Source organism: Ambystoma mexicanum, chromosome 1q (genome assembly GCF_040938575.1).
Source record: "Ambystoma mexicanum isolate Mex_15411 chromosome 1q, UKY_AmexF1_1, whole genome shotgun sequence".
Classification (NCBI taxonomy): Eukaryota; Metazoa; Chordata; class Amphibia; order Caudata; family Ambystomatidae; genus Ambystoma; species Ambystoma mexicanum.
This window is the reverse complement of record NC_090922.1, coordinates 502,109,407-502,126,480: the sequence shown is the minus strand read 5'-3', so window position 1 is coordinate 502,126,480 and position 17,074 is coordinate 502,109,407. Positions and strand designations below refer to the sequence as shown.

Below are 17,074 nucleotides of genomic sequence, written 5' to 3'. Positions count from 1 at the left end.
TTCCCCTCCACAGAGTCTTATGAAACTCCATGTAATGGGGATTTACCGCCCTTTCCATCACCTTATTAGGCAGCGGAAATGATGGGTCAGTTTGCCGCTGGCGGGATTCCAGCAAACTTATAATGACCCCCAATGTTCACTGTTTCTCCTACCTGGGCAGTCATAAGGATTCTCAAGTAGACTCTCTTTTCTCTCTTTCTCTTGACAGTCACAGAGACTAGTATATAAATTCCCCCAAAGATTCTCACTTGTATCCACTTTATTGGTTTAACTGGGGCATATCTGAATGTTTCCGTAATGATTCGCTTCTGTTTATACTTCTTCAGGTTTACTGGGATGAGCATGAGGATACCATTAATGATTCTCACTCCTCTTCACCTCTTTGTTATTTCTGGGACGAGTATAAGGGTGCCAGTATTGATTCTCATTTCTTTCAGTCTCTTTAGTATTACTCGGATGAGTAAAAGAGTACCAGTAATGATTTTCAATTATTTATTCCTCTTTATATTACTGGGATGACTAGGAGGATACCAGTAATGGTTCTTGATTCTTTCCGACTCTTAAATATTACTGGGATCAGTATGAGTGTACCAGAAATTATTCTCACTTCTCTTCACCTCTTTGTTATTACTGGGACGAGTATGATGGTGCCAGTAATGATTCTCACTTCTTTCTTCCTCTTTAGTATTACTGGGATGAGTATGAGAGTACCAGTAATTATTCTTTTCATTCTCCACTGTCCTTTCTTTCTTATCACTGTCCCCATATAACTCCCCACTCTCTTTTGAGAAAATAGGGTTGCACTCCTCACTGGTATGAGTATGATTATGTTGCTTGTTATGCTGATTATCCCTCCTGGGTCACCCGCCTTCCCTGTTACCTCTCTCACTTGGGGTAAGCATCACCGGGCCTGCGATCGGACCGGATACTTCCTTCTGTTCGTCAGGGTGTCCTCTTGTCTGTCCACTTCTCTCTCTCTCATTCTCTGCATCCTATTAGTGTCAGGAACATGTCTGTGGTCTTGGTGTCATTTTTGGACTGATCAGTCCACTGATTCTCGGTCACTCCACCACTTACGACTCGGTGGGAAGTCTGAGGTTTCCTTTCCTCAGCTCTCTCGCCTGCACTCTTTCCTTGCGTTGCCTTCACTCAACAGCTTGTTTCCTGGTTTCCAAGCAGTTTGTCTCAGTGCGAGTCAGCTTTTTCCATACAGCTGATTCAAACCTCCCAGGCTTCCTCTTCGGACAAGATTTCTCCTCCTCTTTTTATGACGCTTAGCTGGGCCTTCCCCGGTGGTGCATCCAAGCCCTTGCTTTCTGTTGCCTGAGTACTCTGCATGCCTCTGACAATCTTGTTCTTCACAGTATTGTACTTATTTCCATTCTCATAGCAATTTAATGTTTCTGCGCCACACTAACAGACATTGATATGATATGATATGATATGGCATTTGTAACGCGCCTATACACAAGTGTTTCAAGGCGCGACGAGGCAGGGAGGGGAGAACAAGGGGAGACAGACAACGATCCTACTAGGTCAGGTGTCATTCAGATCGCGCAAGTGTATGGGTAGGGGGGACGGGAAAAGTGCAAGGGGGAAAGGGAGAGGGGAAAGTGCAGTACAGGGTTAGTAATGAACAAGATAATTAATAAGGGCCAGCTGGTGGCAAATGCAAGATAAGTGCAGACAAGTGCTGGGAAGGGGGGCTGTAGGGATACAGAGACAGTCCCGCAGTGCAGGGGTTGCCAGGAAGGCAGTGCAGGGGAGAGTGGCTGGGCCAAGGACCGAGATTGGTGAGTGGCCCAGTTGCTGATTCAGTACAGTTTCAGTGATTTAGCAGGGGAGAGGGAGAGAGAAAGCAGAAGCAAAGAGGAAGGTTTTGAGGTGCTTCCGGAACCGGAGATGGTTCTCCTCAAGTTTCAGGGAGGCAGGAAGGCTGTTCCAGAGGGAGGCCCCTGCTGCGGAGAGAGATCTCCCCCCAACCCGTTGCTTGGAGAAGCGGCTGACCCTGAGGGAGTTGGAGGTGGAAGAGCGAAGTGCTCGAGAAGGAAGATATTTAGGAAGGGAGAGTTGAAGATAATTTGGCCCCAGGCCCCAGAAGGCCTTGTGGACAATGCAGAGGGTTTTGAACGTAATCCTCTCAGCCACAGGGAGCCAGTGTAGCGATTTCAGTCCTGGAGAGATACGGTCCCTGGGCTTGAGGCCAAGGACAAGTGTCGCATTCCTGTTCTGGATGAGTTGCAGAGGACGGAGAGTAGAGGCAGGCAGATTTAGATAGAGGCTGTTACAGTAGTCCAGCTTCGAGAGAACCAGGGTTCTGGAGACAGTGAGCTTCTGGGGGAAGGAGAGGAAAGGAAGGATACCTCTGAGGAGGTGCAGCTGGTAGTGTGACTTCGTAGAAACGTCAGAAATGTGAGGAGAGAAGGAGAGTGTGGAGTCGAAGATGACCCCGAGGTTTTTTGCCTTGCAGGTAGGAGCAGGTAGAGGGCCAAGAGAGGCCGGCCAGAGAGCTGCAGGGAAGGAGGGAGTGGGTGTGCCGATGAGTAGAATCTCGGTCTTACTGGCATTAAGGCAGAGGTCGTTGGCGGCACACCATTCCTGGATAGCAGAAAGACAGTCAGAGATGAGGGAAGGAGAAGAGGAGGTCGAGGGTAGCCTGAAAATGAGCTGGTTATCATCCGCATAGCACTGAAAGTGCTGGTTAATTGGTTCTGCATGAGTTCATTGGATGGAAGCTGTTGGAGGTGGGTTGTGGTTGAGTAATTTAGGGCATTCCTCTTTGAAACGGGAGTCCTTGTCCCCAAGGGGGAGTCTCTCCCGGTGAGGTCCCCCATGCCTCTACCCCTATGGAGGGTATCACTTAGTGGGCTCACCTCCCTCCCTCACAAGGAGAGAAGTGACTGAATCCCGCGATTCGTCACACAATCCAAGGACAATGTGAAGGTCTCTTTTGGTTTTTCGTACAGGTGTTGCTTGTACTGCTTTGACCTGTTCTGTCTGAGGTTAATCAGTCCATTTCCCACAAAACAGCCCACATACTTTACAGCTGTCTGGACCAGGTGAAATTTGTTTGGGTTGGATGTTAAACCTGCTCTCCGGAGGGCTCTTGCAATCACATAAAGATGGTGCATGTGTTCGATCCAGGCCTTACTATGTATAATGATGTCGTGTACATAGGCTCTGGAGAAGCTAGAATATGGTCATAGGATTTTATTCATCAATTGCTTGGATGTTTCAGGGGCACCATGCAACACAAATGCAGTACCTTAAATTGAAAGGGCCCCTGAGGGATATAAAAGGCATTTTTCCCTATCAGTGGGATTTTGCAAAGCGGCCAATAACCTATGGTTAGTTCCAGAGTGGAGATGTATTTGGACGATCCTAGCTTCTCAATGAGCTTGTCAATTCGCGGCATAGGGTAATTATCAAAAGTGGAGATGGAATTTAATTTCCTAAAATCTATGCAAAATCTCCAAGACTTGCCCAGTTTAGCTACCAACACAATGGAGGATGACCACTGACTCTCTGAGGGCTCAATGATATTGGCGTTGAGCATCTCATGGAGTTCAGTCTTGAGAGCTTTCCTCCTTTCCTCCGGGATTCCTGAAGGTTTTAGATTCACTGTTTGCACAGCTGGCCTGCAGCTATAGTGGAAGGCATTCTGCACTCTACGTGATTGCTCAGAAAAGGCCTCTTGAAATTGGTGTAAAAGGTTGCAGATATCTTCCTGTTTGGAGAGTGTTAGATGGGTAGAGATTAGCTGCTGTTCAAGGTCGGGGTCTTCTGTACGGAGGTTGGCATGGTCACCGTAGTCTCTTCTACGAGGTCGACCTTTCTCTCTTTGAACAGGTTTATATGATACATTTGGGTTTTCTGTCGTCTTTCTGGCTGGGCCACTACATAGTTCAATGGACCTTTTTTTCAAGAATCATGTTGGGAACATACCATTTGGATATCATCTTGTTCTCTGAGGTGGGAAGGGGAACTAGGACGGATTCCCCAACAGAAAAAGACCTGGTTACCTCTTATCTATCATGTAGGAATATGTGATGTTTTGGGCTCTACCTAGGTAATGTTTGACAATTTCCCTTACAGTAGCCATATGGGATTTTAACTTCTTAACTGTCTGGTAAATGGGTAGGATGGCTTCTTCCTCCCAGGTCTCGTTCAACATATCTAGCATGCCTCGAGGTTCTCACCCATATAGTAACTTAAAAGGTGAATAGCTTAGAGAGGGGGTTTTCTAACCACAAATGGAGACCGTGCAATCATAACGTCCTAATTTCTACCATCTCCCTCTACCAACTTGTGGAGAATGCTTTTCAGGCTTTGGTTAAACAGCTCCACAAAGCCATCCATTTGGGGATGATAGATGGAGGTCCTTAGGTTTTTGCCTTGGGGAACCCTACTCTTGACAGAAAAGGAAGATGTTTTAGGATCTGTTGACTAGTGTTATTCCGGAGAGGAAAGGCCTCAAGGTAGTGGGTGGGGTAGTCAACGATCACAAAGATGTACTTATTCCCCAATTTGGATGCTTCTAGTGGGCCCACTATGTCCATTGCTATTTTGGAGAAGTGGTTGTAATGGGGCTGGGGGAACTGGAGTAGCTGCTGTTTTCTGGAAGAATTCACATGTGGCAACATAGTTCTTCACATCTGCAAACACTCCAGGCCAGTAGAACTGAGGTCTCACCTGGCTTTGGGTCTTCCCTATCCCCTGATGGGCGGCCGTTACATGGGATTGGGCCAGCCCCAGCACTACCCTTGTGTAAAGACTGGATAGGATGTCTGTGGCACTACACAATATATAGTTGGGGTAGAGGCACAGAGGCATCCCAGCCAAGGCTCTCAAATAGTAGCAACGGATGAGCAACCAAGGCTGAGACTCAAGGGATGTGATGCAGGCTGGTTCTCTACAGTGAATCCCCAAACACCCAACAATGGAATGTACAGACACTATTATATGTGGTAACACAGTTCTTTTATTAAAAAGGTTAGGTTTAGAGGAATATATGCACAGAAATAAGACTCACGTTGTACTTAGAAAACTCTACTCCAACAGTTAACACAATATATGCAGTTCTATGTGGTACCACGGTTATTCCTAGCTTTAGTAATAATGCATCAATTGGTCTATGTCATAAAATGCACTAAAATTACTAAGCACTGTTTAACTTCAAAACCATCAATGTAGAAATGCAGGCAAATTACTTTAGAACACTGGCAAAATACTTTTCATGGTGAAATGCAGTTCTGTGTAGAAATCCACCCACCTGGGAAACCTGCAATAAAAGGGTAAGTTATACTTTGCTTTTATATTAATGTCCAGTATTTAACTGTTCAGTAATTGTCTGCTTTTCTCTTTAAAGGTCCCACCACCACAAAGTGCCTGGGAAGCAACAGGGGAGCTGGGCCCAAGACAAATCTGAGACCCCTGGATGGAACCTGAGGGAGGAAGCCTCTCTTCCTCATCACAGCACCTTGGGTGCCTTGGAAGGCAAAGTGGTGGAGTCTCTCATCTTTACTCAACAATGCCCTTGAGGATGGACCCCTTCTAGAAGAGAAGTCACTGGGTCATCACTGTCAAGCAGGCAAAGGGAACCTAGCAGTGTCGGAAAGGCATCAGTGAAGGTCTATTGCGGTGGCCTCCTTGGTTGGGTTGCTACGCTGGCTGTGGATGCCCCACGAAGATGAAACTCACTGTCGACCACGACAAGGCTTGGAAGGTGAGGATGAGTGCTTTGGTTTTCAATGATGACCTTTGGCGGTGACAGGTGCAGTGACAGAATTAGGTGTCGGATTTCATCAGTTTGCAGTTTGTCGCTATTCGATTCTTTGGTGCTACAGCCACAGCAAGGAGCACAGGATGGCTTCTGGTGACTTGGACTCAAGCAATGGACTTTGCAGCCAGCCCCCAAGTTTGGACCCTCAGGACTCGTTCTTCATTTTGGAATTGCTGGAATACCACCGGTGGGCACTTCTCTGCAGGCAGCGACACTGGACCTCAGCCAGGAAAAAGTTGACAGATGTCGAGGGCGTAATGCCACTTGAAGACTTCTTTCATTGGTTGTAAATTGACAAGCCCTGGGCATCAAGAAGCACTATGCCAGGGGACCCCACTCTTCTGTGCAATACACTGCAGTCTGGTTTTCCAACGGTCACAAATAGCCTCTGGACCCTGGGCGATGCTGTGGGACTTCTTGTGCTCAAGATGTCCATTCACTCTTCTTCTGGACCCATGAAGATAATTCTGCAGGATGGCCGCACACCGGACTGGCTTCCAGGACACTTTGGGTGAAGAACAGAAGTTGCACAATGTCCTCTCGTAACTACGTGAAGAGGTCACCTGCCCAGGTCCTCTCTTGATCAGTCCTTGAATCAGCATAGCAGCTTTTGGATTTGATGAAGAGTTGCAGCAGCAGACTTATTCCTCCATCTGGATTCAGGATATGCCTCCAGGAATACTCCAGGTTTCTGCACAGAGGTAAGTGAGGGGTCTTCTGTTATACACAAATCATCTGAGACCCTTGGATGGACCCTGAGGGAGGAAGCCCCTCTTCCTTATCACAGCACCTTGGGTGCCTTGGAAGGAAAAGTGATGGAGTCTCTCATCTTTACTCGACAATGCCCCTCAAGGGTGGAACCCCTCTAGAAGAGAAATCACTGAGGCATCACTGTCGAGCAGGAGAAGGGAACTAAGCAGTGTCAGAAAGGCAGCAGTGAAGGTCTATTGCAGTGGTCTCCCTGGTCGGGTTGCTACGCTGGCTGTGGATGTCCCATGAAGCTGAAACTCCCTGTGGACCACGACAAGGCTTTGGAAGGTGAGGATGAGTCCTTTGGTTTTCATGGATGACCTTCGTTGGCGACAGGTGCAGTGACAGAAATAGGTGTCGGGCTTCATCAGTTTGCAGCTTGACACTATCCAGTTCTTCGGTGCTGCAGCTGCGGCATGAAGTGCAGGATGGCTTCTGGTGACTTGGACTCGAGCACTGGACTTCTCTGCCAGCCACCAAGTCTGGACACTCAGGACTCATTCTTCGGTTCAGAATGGCAGGAAACCCAAAGGTGGGCCATTATCTGCAGGCTGCGGCACTGGACCTCAGCCGGGAAAAAGTGGAAATATGTGGAAGGTGTAGTACCACTTGAAGGCTTCTTCTGTTGGTTGGAAATTGGCACGCTCTGGGCATCGAGAAACACAATGCCAGGGTACCCCACTCTTCTGGGCAATAGATTGCAGTCTGGCTTTTCAATGGTCACAAACAGCCTCTGGACCCTGTATGATGCTGGTGGACTTCTTGGGCTCAAGCTGTCCAGTCACTCTTCTTCTGGATCCATGAAGATACCTGTGCAGTATGGCCGGCACTCCGGACTGGCTTCTAAGACACTTTTGTTGAAGAACAGAAGTTTCACAATGTCCTCTCGTAGCTACAGGAAGAGGTCACCTGCCCAGGTCTTCTCTTGATCAGTCCTTGAATCAGCATAGCAGCCTTTGGATTTGATGAAGAGTTGCAGCAGCAGACTTCTTCCTCCAGCTGGATTGTGGATATGCCTCCAGGAATACTCCAAGCTTCTGCACAGAGGTAAGTGAGTGGTCTTCTGTTATATACAAATCCAGCCATTCACTCAGGCTGAGCTAGGCTCAGTCAGCCAGTCACACACTAGGAACCTTCATCATGCAGCACCCAATCAGGCTCACAGGCATTCAGGCCATTCACCCAAAACAGACACCCAAAACAGTGATGTGTATTAAGGGCAACCCCCAGCCTTTCAGAGCACACCTTGCATTCACTCCAGTTTCAGACAGCGCTGGATAAGCAGTCTACAGGCATTGTGACACACAGCCAAACCCAGACACCCACAACACAGAATGTGATTTGACGCATTTCTCAATTCAGTCAGGTCAGGGGCGTAGGAGACCCATTAAATCTGGGAGTGTGGGGGACAGGGAACAACTTGCAGACTTTGCTTTTTTTTATTTATTTATTGTTTTGTAGTCAAAGAACGCGACTTTTCACAAAATTAAAATAGCAGTATATATTAAATTACATATATCATCATTGTATAAAACAAGAGAAAAGAAGAAAATTAAGAAAAAGAAAAGCAGTTCAGAGTATTAAATCCTCCCAGCAATGGACGTTTAGAGAGGTCTTTTATAATACTCTCACCTGCGCTTTAAGTGCTGATGCTTGATGGAGTTTCGCCAACCCATCCTATCCTATTCCTGTTGAGCCCCTTTACAGCAGTGTATGGGCTGCAATCACACCTCAGCACCAGGGTATTCATTGGATTGACATGGATAGCGGAACAGGTGCTGTTTCGAAACTCGAGGCTCTGCTTTATTTTTTTCTGGGTCACCCAGATGACTTATGGTGGCCTCTATTAAAACTTGTCTACAACTCATTATTCAGCTGGTGGTGGGTACCAAAAATGCAATTGCATCCCTATTTTAAAGCAAGTATTGGCAACGCCAACCGTTTGGGCTTTAATGTAGGCATGGAAAAGGCACTTGCCAAACACTGCCATAGTGGTATTAGGTAACCACTGATGCTTCTGCAATGTGTGCAGGGGCTATGAAAATGACACGTTTGGTATTTTGGGCTGGGCGGAAATGCCATGTTTCTATTTGTTGGGATACAGATGAAGTGGCTGCATGTGTCTGTATCTCCTATGGTAGCAGTGGGCAGGTTTTTATGTCCTGGAGAGGAAGTAATAGTGGTGGGCTCAGAGTCTATTCTGCTTCTATTGGTGGGTGCATATCACCAAGATGTGATGGCCTCTCCCAGCTACTGCACTGCATTCTATTCACAGCACCTACCATTGGTTACACAAACTCTTCCATCATCCAAGGGCTAAGCAGATAGAGTTCTTGGAGGATCAAGATGACCCCCTTCCCCTTTTGTGCTCCCACATCCACCTTTACTCAGCCAACTCTTGCCTCTTACACCCCCAGATTATCCTCACCATTTAAACATGTTATAGTCAGAAAGAACCCCCCACAGATCAAGGGCACGCTTGAGCACATCTTGATGGGCTAGTCTAGTGCAATGGAATCAATCTACTAGGAAGTGCTTCCTATGAAAATGGTTTGGAGTCACGGGTGGGTGTTATTCCCTCTTTTCCTCTGTTACCATTTGTGTGATCCTCGGCCAATGATTAGACACACCTTTACTATCACAACTATCATACTCCTTTCCCTCAGTTTCATGTCATAGTACTACCTGCAAAACACTGGTTCTACAATATATTGTTCAGATGACATAAGATCATTAATCGTTGCTGATCAACGTATCATGTGTGCTGGGAATTATCTGAAAAATGTGGTAGAATAACCTAAGACAGTGTTAAGTAAAATAAATTCTGGCAAAACCTTTTGAAAACCGAAACGCAATGTCGGCTTTGATTTTCCATTCCACCACGCGCCCCGTCAATTGTCAGAGTCAACTATTTTTCGTTTCAGTGGGGCGGAGGGGGAGTTTGACATATTTTTTTAATGGGTGTTTCTGTAAATCCAATTTGAGTGGGAGATCTCACCCTGTACCCAGCTATTTCCCATGGCACCCTCAATGCCGATCTACCTCCCGAACACTCCCCATTTCACTTTTTACATTCCTTCTCTGGCCTGCGCAGACTGGCCCTTTAAAAAAAAAAAATCGTTTTTACAAGAAAAACCTTTAAAATGACAACAAACAAAACAACACAATACATCTCTCTACCCGAATTTTTACTTCAACTTCGACTTAGTCTTCCCCTCCCTTCGTGTTCCTTCCCTCTCGTCACCAACTCGTATATGCTGTATCTCTCATGTAATCTACAGTGGTTCTAGCTGCAACCGACTTTCTATTTAGGCTAGCAAAAATGTTAGAGGAATTAACAGTTTCATGTCCATGCCAATATACTTTTCTGCCACCAATCGTCAGCACACAGAGAGGGATGTTTTGTTGACCCAGGTCCCAAATGAATTGCCCTCACAGATCGCAAATCACCACAAAACAACACCAAATGTTTGAGGTTCTCCCTCTTGCCTTTGCAAAGTCTACACGATCCGCCTTTGCCTGCATTCTCTGACCATGCACAGAGACGCTCTTTAGTTCTGAAGGCATTCAAACGTAACAGCATAAAAAGTCTCCTTGCGTTTAAATCGGGGAATCAGGCAATATACTGTTGGATGTGAGTGAAGCCCCTTGCTTCCGGTGGTGCATCTGCCATCATCTTTTAATCAGATCACTGTGTCGAGGTCCGGTCCCAATCAGCCCTCCAAATCTTCAGCTTTGCCGCATTTGGGTTCCCATGTAACTGCTCCAGAGTGATGTCATACTCTGTCAACAGACTTTCGCAGCACCTTATGCACATCGGGGTGATATCTTTGCCATCTGATGTTGCACTGTGAAGAAGTTCAAATTGAGGAATTTGTTCTCTCAATCTAGTTTTTCGAAATAGAGACATTGGGCCTCATTCCGAGTACGGCGCTAACCAATGGCGCTATTAACGCCTTGGTTGACGCCGTACCCGGAACGGCAGCGCCTTGGTGGATGGCGGAATCACCGCCCCATTCCAAGGTTGGCGGGGCGGTAATTCCCCATTCACCAAGGCTCTTTCCCATTCCCAAATGAGCCCCCATTGGGCTCAATGGGAATGGGGAAGATGCAAATAACGGTGACCGTTCATTACGGTCACCGTTATTGGCTTGGAGGCCCCTTTGCGCCCTCGACTTTAACACCTGCTCAAAGCAGACGTTAAGGGCGAGGGCGCAGAGGGAACTCGGAGTATGGCGGTAAGGGAATACCGCCACCGGTCTCGTTACCGGTGGCCGCTATCCCTTACCGCCATACTCGGAATGAGGCCCATTAACTTCCAACAGATTGTGGCATGTATTAATATCAAAGAAAGTTCATATCTCATGCAGGCCGTTGACGTCCCCTTTGGCAAACACAATACTTTCGACCAGTAGATGTTCTTGAGAGTAGACCACAAGTCGTGGGGGCATCCAAGCGCGTTTTCCGTTGGTAAAAAGCTAATACCGGTTTTAAGGAGGATTTGCCGAACCTTCTGTTCGGCACACATGCTTGGCTTGCAAGTTGTTTGCATTTACTTTTGATTTCTAGGATCCAAGGGCCGTCATATATACTTTCACTTATTGTCATTCCCAAGTATTTTACACTGCTAAGAATGCTCAATGGTTCACGTGGTAGGTACAAGGTGTTTTTTTTACAGTTTTATTTTTGCGGATTTCAGATTTTTAAGCACAAGGATCTCGCATTTTTTTGTGTTGATCGTCAATTTATTGCGATTCACATATTCCTGGACAACATTGAGTTTTCTCTGCAGACCAATTGGCATTACGTCCAATAAGATTAAATCATCTGCGTATAAAAGCCAACTGAGATGAGATTTGTGTAGCTTGGGTGGAAACGATTTTACAGCATCTATGCTGGCTCCAATAAAACTGGCCCTTATCTGCTGATCTGCATGTAGAAACTCAGTCATTGCATGCTACCTCTCCAGCTCGTTACCCAACCAAAATGAGTGGGGACACCCTATGTACCCCACGCCTACTCTACTCTTCCTCTCACCTTTTCCTTTTTCATCACCCAGCCGCATACTTGTCAACATGTCCCATTCTAATCTGTATGTGCTCATCCAGTCCTGGTTATTTTCTTTGCATTCTGGCACTTGTAGTTCCACTCTTCCCATTATAAAACTCGGTCTACAAGTCCCAGGTTGCAAAGAAAAAACAGGACTGGATAAGCACCTTCAGATTGGATTGGGTCATGTTGGCATCTCTGCATCTGCATTCCGGTGATGCAAAATCCGAGCAATGAAAATAGCAAAAAGCTTTCTTTAAACTCTGTTTGAAGAGACCGTATTTTATGGGCCGATTATATGACACCTCCGCCTTAAATTTCTTAAATGTAGCTCATTTTCTAATCCCATTTCTCAGACCCTCTCCTCTTTTCCCGTTGGCCTTTCCCACACAGACCACGGTCTGGTTTGCTTTGGGTGGAGGCACCATATACCACTATCCAGACAAGGTTCAGCACCATGTGTGCACTACAGTGGTGAAGAGTGCAATACAAATGCATATTAACATAACATAACATAGAGGCATCACCCGACAGTGCACGCAAGATGCCTCATCCCCGGCAAGGATAATGGCACTGACTGCAGAGTCCGCTATACTTTTTTAACCCCACCCTGCAGTTTTCTAATGCCTTACTATTCAGAACTCTCCCATAATCAGGGAAAATGCCAGCTTGCATATTTCAGCCAGGCCCAGGGTGTTTCTAATCAGTTAATGTAGCAAGGTCTGTTAGTGATATATGTGTGTGACGAGTGGCACTTGCGTGCTCACCCCTTGTGCAAGCGCAGTGCAGGGGAAGGCAGCTTCATCAGACATGGAGGATTCCGGCACTATCAATGAAGCAGAAGTGGGGGGGCACATATAATACGGAGGAGCCTAAAAGAAGGCAGTATTACTGACCCCAGACAAATCCCCATGTGGAATACTTGCAACAAGATACATACACGTGGCATTGAGGTGAAGGCGCTGGAGACACACATTATGGGGCGGGATAAAAGCTACAAGCAGTCTCTGTGAAGGCTCCTACCACTCTAGCAGGGGCAGTACAAGAGCCATATAGGGTCCTTCCACCCAGCATCCAATCAGGGAAAAGAGGACAGAGGCAGGGCTTCTCAGGACATTGAGAAACAGGAAGGGAAGACAGTGGGACTAGCCATATTACCTTCGTTTAGGAATCCATTAATTCCTATGGCAGGGCCTGGGTGTCCAAATATGGGGGAAAACCCAGCAGTCCTGCAAAATCAGCATGTAGCTGCCACCAGCCCCTGCCATACTCTGTGGGGCAACACACAGGTGCCCAAAAACACACACTAGGGGTACCAAGTTGTACCCCTACCCATGGGTGCCACAAGGGTATCCCAGGGGTCTTGCTCACCAACACTAAAACATGAAGAGCTGCACTGCCAGAGGTCCAGACTGGACTCCTGTGCAGAAAACCGACAGAAAAACAGCAACAAGGAAGTAGTGGGATGGAAGAGGCCCTATCCCTCCAAAGCATTTCCTGCATCACATGAGCATCATTATGAGCAGGAATTGTTCATAGCCCAACAATAGTCTGAACACGGGACTTAACTATCCTCTACGTGCCTATCACCTTATTTAAGTCTTTTGTAAGTCAGTCTGTTATCTGTTTCCTTGATTAAATATATGCTATGATTGCGGCGAACCAAACTGTAACCTGGTCCGTCACTACCCATTGTACTTCAACTCTGACCATTCTGTAACCAGGTCCCTTGAACCATTCACTGTACTGTATTATATTCATTTTAGCTGTATGTGCAACATTCTGTAACCACTGTTGATCTTAAATATTTTAGCGCCCAGTTATCCTAGGGTTCTGCTACGCTCTACAAATAAACAAACTAAACTAACACCTTGGATGACCTACAAGGAACCACCAGTTGTTTCTGGTGAAGCCCGTCCTTCCTCATGTCTCCTCGGTACAGTACTCCCTTTTTCAGGAAGAAAAAGTGACTAGCTTGGTTATGACCTTGCTCATCCGAGGTTACCCTCACAAAGGCGACCATTAGATCAGGGTCGTTCCTACGTGTGAAGGCAAGATCGGGTAACAGGTCCATCTCAAGTAAGGTTTCCTTTTCCTGATGTACTGGGGTGAGGGCTTTCTCAAGGATTCCCTGGGCTATGGCCTCCCCCACTTTAACTAAATAGTCACAGGACCCATGGTTATGGAGGATCACTTTCACCTCCCCTCTATAATCGGAATCTACTACCCCAGTGGCAACATCTAGGGCATATCACTAGGCTAGTCCGGATTTAGTTGTCAGTCTAATATAGGTCCCAGGTGGAGGGGAAAGACATTGACCTGTTGGTATTAAGTGTGTCTCCTTTGGGGGTATGGAGATGGTTGCCACACTATATAAATCAAAACCAATGGATTGGGGAGTGGCCATGGTAGGGGCTTTGGTTTTATCAATGATCTTGGTAAAGAGGAGGGGTCCCCAGTTTATATCAACTGGCCTACATCCCACTACTGACACCATATGTGGTGAACAAGAAGGACTCTGACTACATTGGGTCATAGTTAACAATGCTTATTTTTTAAAAAAAATCCAAAATGCCTAACTAGCCCTATCCGCTATGAGGGAAGTTTGCTACCTAGAAAAACTCAAACTATGGGTGTGAGTCAAGCCCAAAATACGTCTTCTGTCCAAATCATAACCAACTAACTGGCCCTACCACTTTAGAAAACACCTAACTGAAAGGAAAAAGGGAGGCTTGTATAGCAACCTTGGTTTGGGCTTCTGGCTGGACCAACTTGTAATTGCCTTGCTCTCAGTGTCAAAGTTCCTTTAGAACACAGTGGTATAGTCTGCACAATCTTCATATCAAGTCCTTTGGGTAGAATTATAATTATCTTCTGTATGGATTTCCCTCTCCCTTTGATAAACAAAGCTGTCTCTTATTTTTAAACGTTCCGATCCCTCCAGTATTACTTGAAAAGATTCTTCTTATAATCTTCGTGGCGCTGGGACTCCCCAAAGTCCTGTGGCTCTGTGGTAAATATCTTGTTTCTCAATCACCAAATGTATCGTAGGCATCTGCTCGCTCGGGTGATACAGGTTACCCTGGCCTCATGCACTTTGCTATCCGTGCTGCAGAGCATTTGCCTTTGTTTTACACTTTTTTTAGCGTAGGACTTATGTATGTCCTTCTTTGATAGTCTTGTCGGCTCTCTTTCACTCTGGTTTAGTGGGGCTGTGTGCCCGTTAGCATCTCTTAAGTTCTTGTGCCTTTGGCAGCAATTCCAGCCTTGATTTACAGTGTTCGTATATCTTTTACTCTGTTTTTGTTTAGCAGGGCCGTGTGCCTGTTAGCTTTTCTTACGTTCTCATAACTTTGGCGGTTATTCAAGCCTTGATTTATAGTGTTCATATCTCTTTCACTTTGGTTTAGTGGGGCCGTGTTCCCATCACATTTTCTCTCTTTCTTATACCTGCATCGGTTTCGGTACTCCTGGAAATCAGCAGTCATCAGCCCTGCTCGCCTCCACTTCTGTTTCCCCGTCAGTACCTCTCTCTCGAGGGAAAGGCGCTTGCCGGGAGCAGTTCGGGATGCTCACCCCCTTTCCTGTTTCAGGTCTCACCGTCGGTTGCTGGGTGCCAGGCCCACCGCTGCAATTCAGTGTTCACGCCGCCTGAGAAGACGGTTCTGTTCCCGTCGTCTCTCTCCCCTTGACTGGAGCCTCTTGCTCTATCAAGTTACCTGCCGTCCAGCCTCCCTGACCGAAACCCTCGGACGGGAGCATGGTCCCATGTCCCACTTCAGCAAAGTGTTCCAATTTAGGTCTGCAGATCTCAGTGCAAGCCTGGGAAGGTGGTGGTCTCAGGCCTCGCGACGCTCCAACAATGCCTCTCAGAGTCAGGTAAGACACACGAGACCCAGCCTATGCAGAATGTGCGATGTCCCACTAGCCTAAAAGAGAGCCCCCTTTCTTACCCCAGAGAGGATACTTATCTCTGTGGTGCAGATTTTGCACGGTGTTGCGGTCACGGCCCATAAGGGCCCTGTCACTGCGAAATGCCAAACAAATGAAAAATAATTTCTATCCTTGTTTGTGGGATAGCAATGGTTCATATCGTTGCTGTTCCACTAAAAGCAAATGCATGAGAGGGTTAAAAATAACACTCACGCAATGTGCATGCCCCTGTACCAGTTCCAAACAGGCTCAGGGAATGCCTTTATTTTTCTGCATTTTAAAGTGCAACCCATTTTTTAATATGGAATACACTTTAAAAGGCACAAAAATGGCCCCTGATTGGCGAAAATGCGCAAAGTAAGTTAAAGTGAGCATTTGAATGTATGGACAGGACCTTTGAGAGAATATTATCATGCATCCTTTGGAGCTCTGACTGCTATAAGATCAGAACGCAAGTTTTACAGTCTAGGTCCACATTGCACAGTACTCTAACCCCACTATACAGGACCCCCACCAAGGCCTGTTGAGGAATGTTTGGCATTTTATAGAATAGGGTAACAGTCAGGGTATACGTCCTAAATTGTTATCTATTCTTTGCTTAGTTTGATTCTCAATACTTCCAAAACCTTTACCTCTCTTTTCCTTTTTGAGTTTCGGCTTAACCTGACCTAAACCTAATGTTGAAGATGACAGCCTTCTATATCTGTGACATTCTATGACTCTCTACTGTCGGAAAGTGGGGGATCTGGAGGCAGGGTCACACTGGGCCTTAAAAACATTTTGGGCACCAATGAAAAAGTGGCCCACAGTTGCAAATGGTATTCATTCCTTTAGTGACACTGTTTGAATACTGACCATGGGGGAGTTTTTTGATTAAGTGTGATGCAAATTGTGCATTTTAAAGAATATTTATTCAGCAACACTGGTCAAAACTACTAGCCGCAGAGTGAATTAATTCATCAAACTGGCCCAAATTGGCCAGGAAAGTGGCCCACTTTCAGCAAAAAAAAACTGGCCCACACCACCAGCATTTTGTGTTTTTGGTCTGGCCGTGGGCCAAATGCCCTATAGGCCAGTCCGAGCCTGTCTGGAGGGACAGTGGGAGACAAGGATCTTTCCACATAATTCCTAGCTTTGCTTTTCACAGAAGACATTGGCACACTAACTGTAGTCCACACATCTGGTCCCCCCGTCCTCCGTGTAGGCACCTCAGTCACCTTTCACAGGTGCTCTTTCAGACAGTCGGCTGGGTATTCGCCAATTTATCTCTCTGTGGCTTGTCAGGTTTCGGTAACACCCAACGGAAAAACAAGCCTTCACGCTTCAAGGGCTTGAGCACATTTCAAGGCCATCACCCATCGACTTCCTGACTCATTTTCACTACTTGCCTATAAGTACCAGATAGTGCCCACGTGGATATATGTTTGATCTCACAAGATTTTACGCCTTTGCCCTTTTCTGATCAGCGCTGTGCTTCGGTCATTCTACACTAACTCTACAGGTATGCAAACTATCACAACCTCCATCACTATCCCGTTCACTTCCTAGCCTGTATAAATC

General features: G+C 46.4%; 1 protein-coding gene across 1 annotated transcript in view; it reads left to right on the top strand.

Annotated features, from left to right (window-relative positions):
- LOC138521623 (transmembrane protease serine 5-like) overlaps positions 1-17,074 on the top strand; it is a 248,955-nt gene that overhangs the window by 103,257 nt on the left and 128,624 nt on the right. The window lies entirely within an intron of this gene.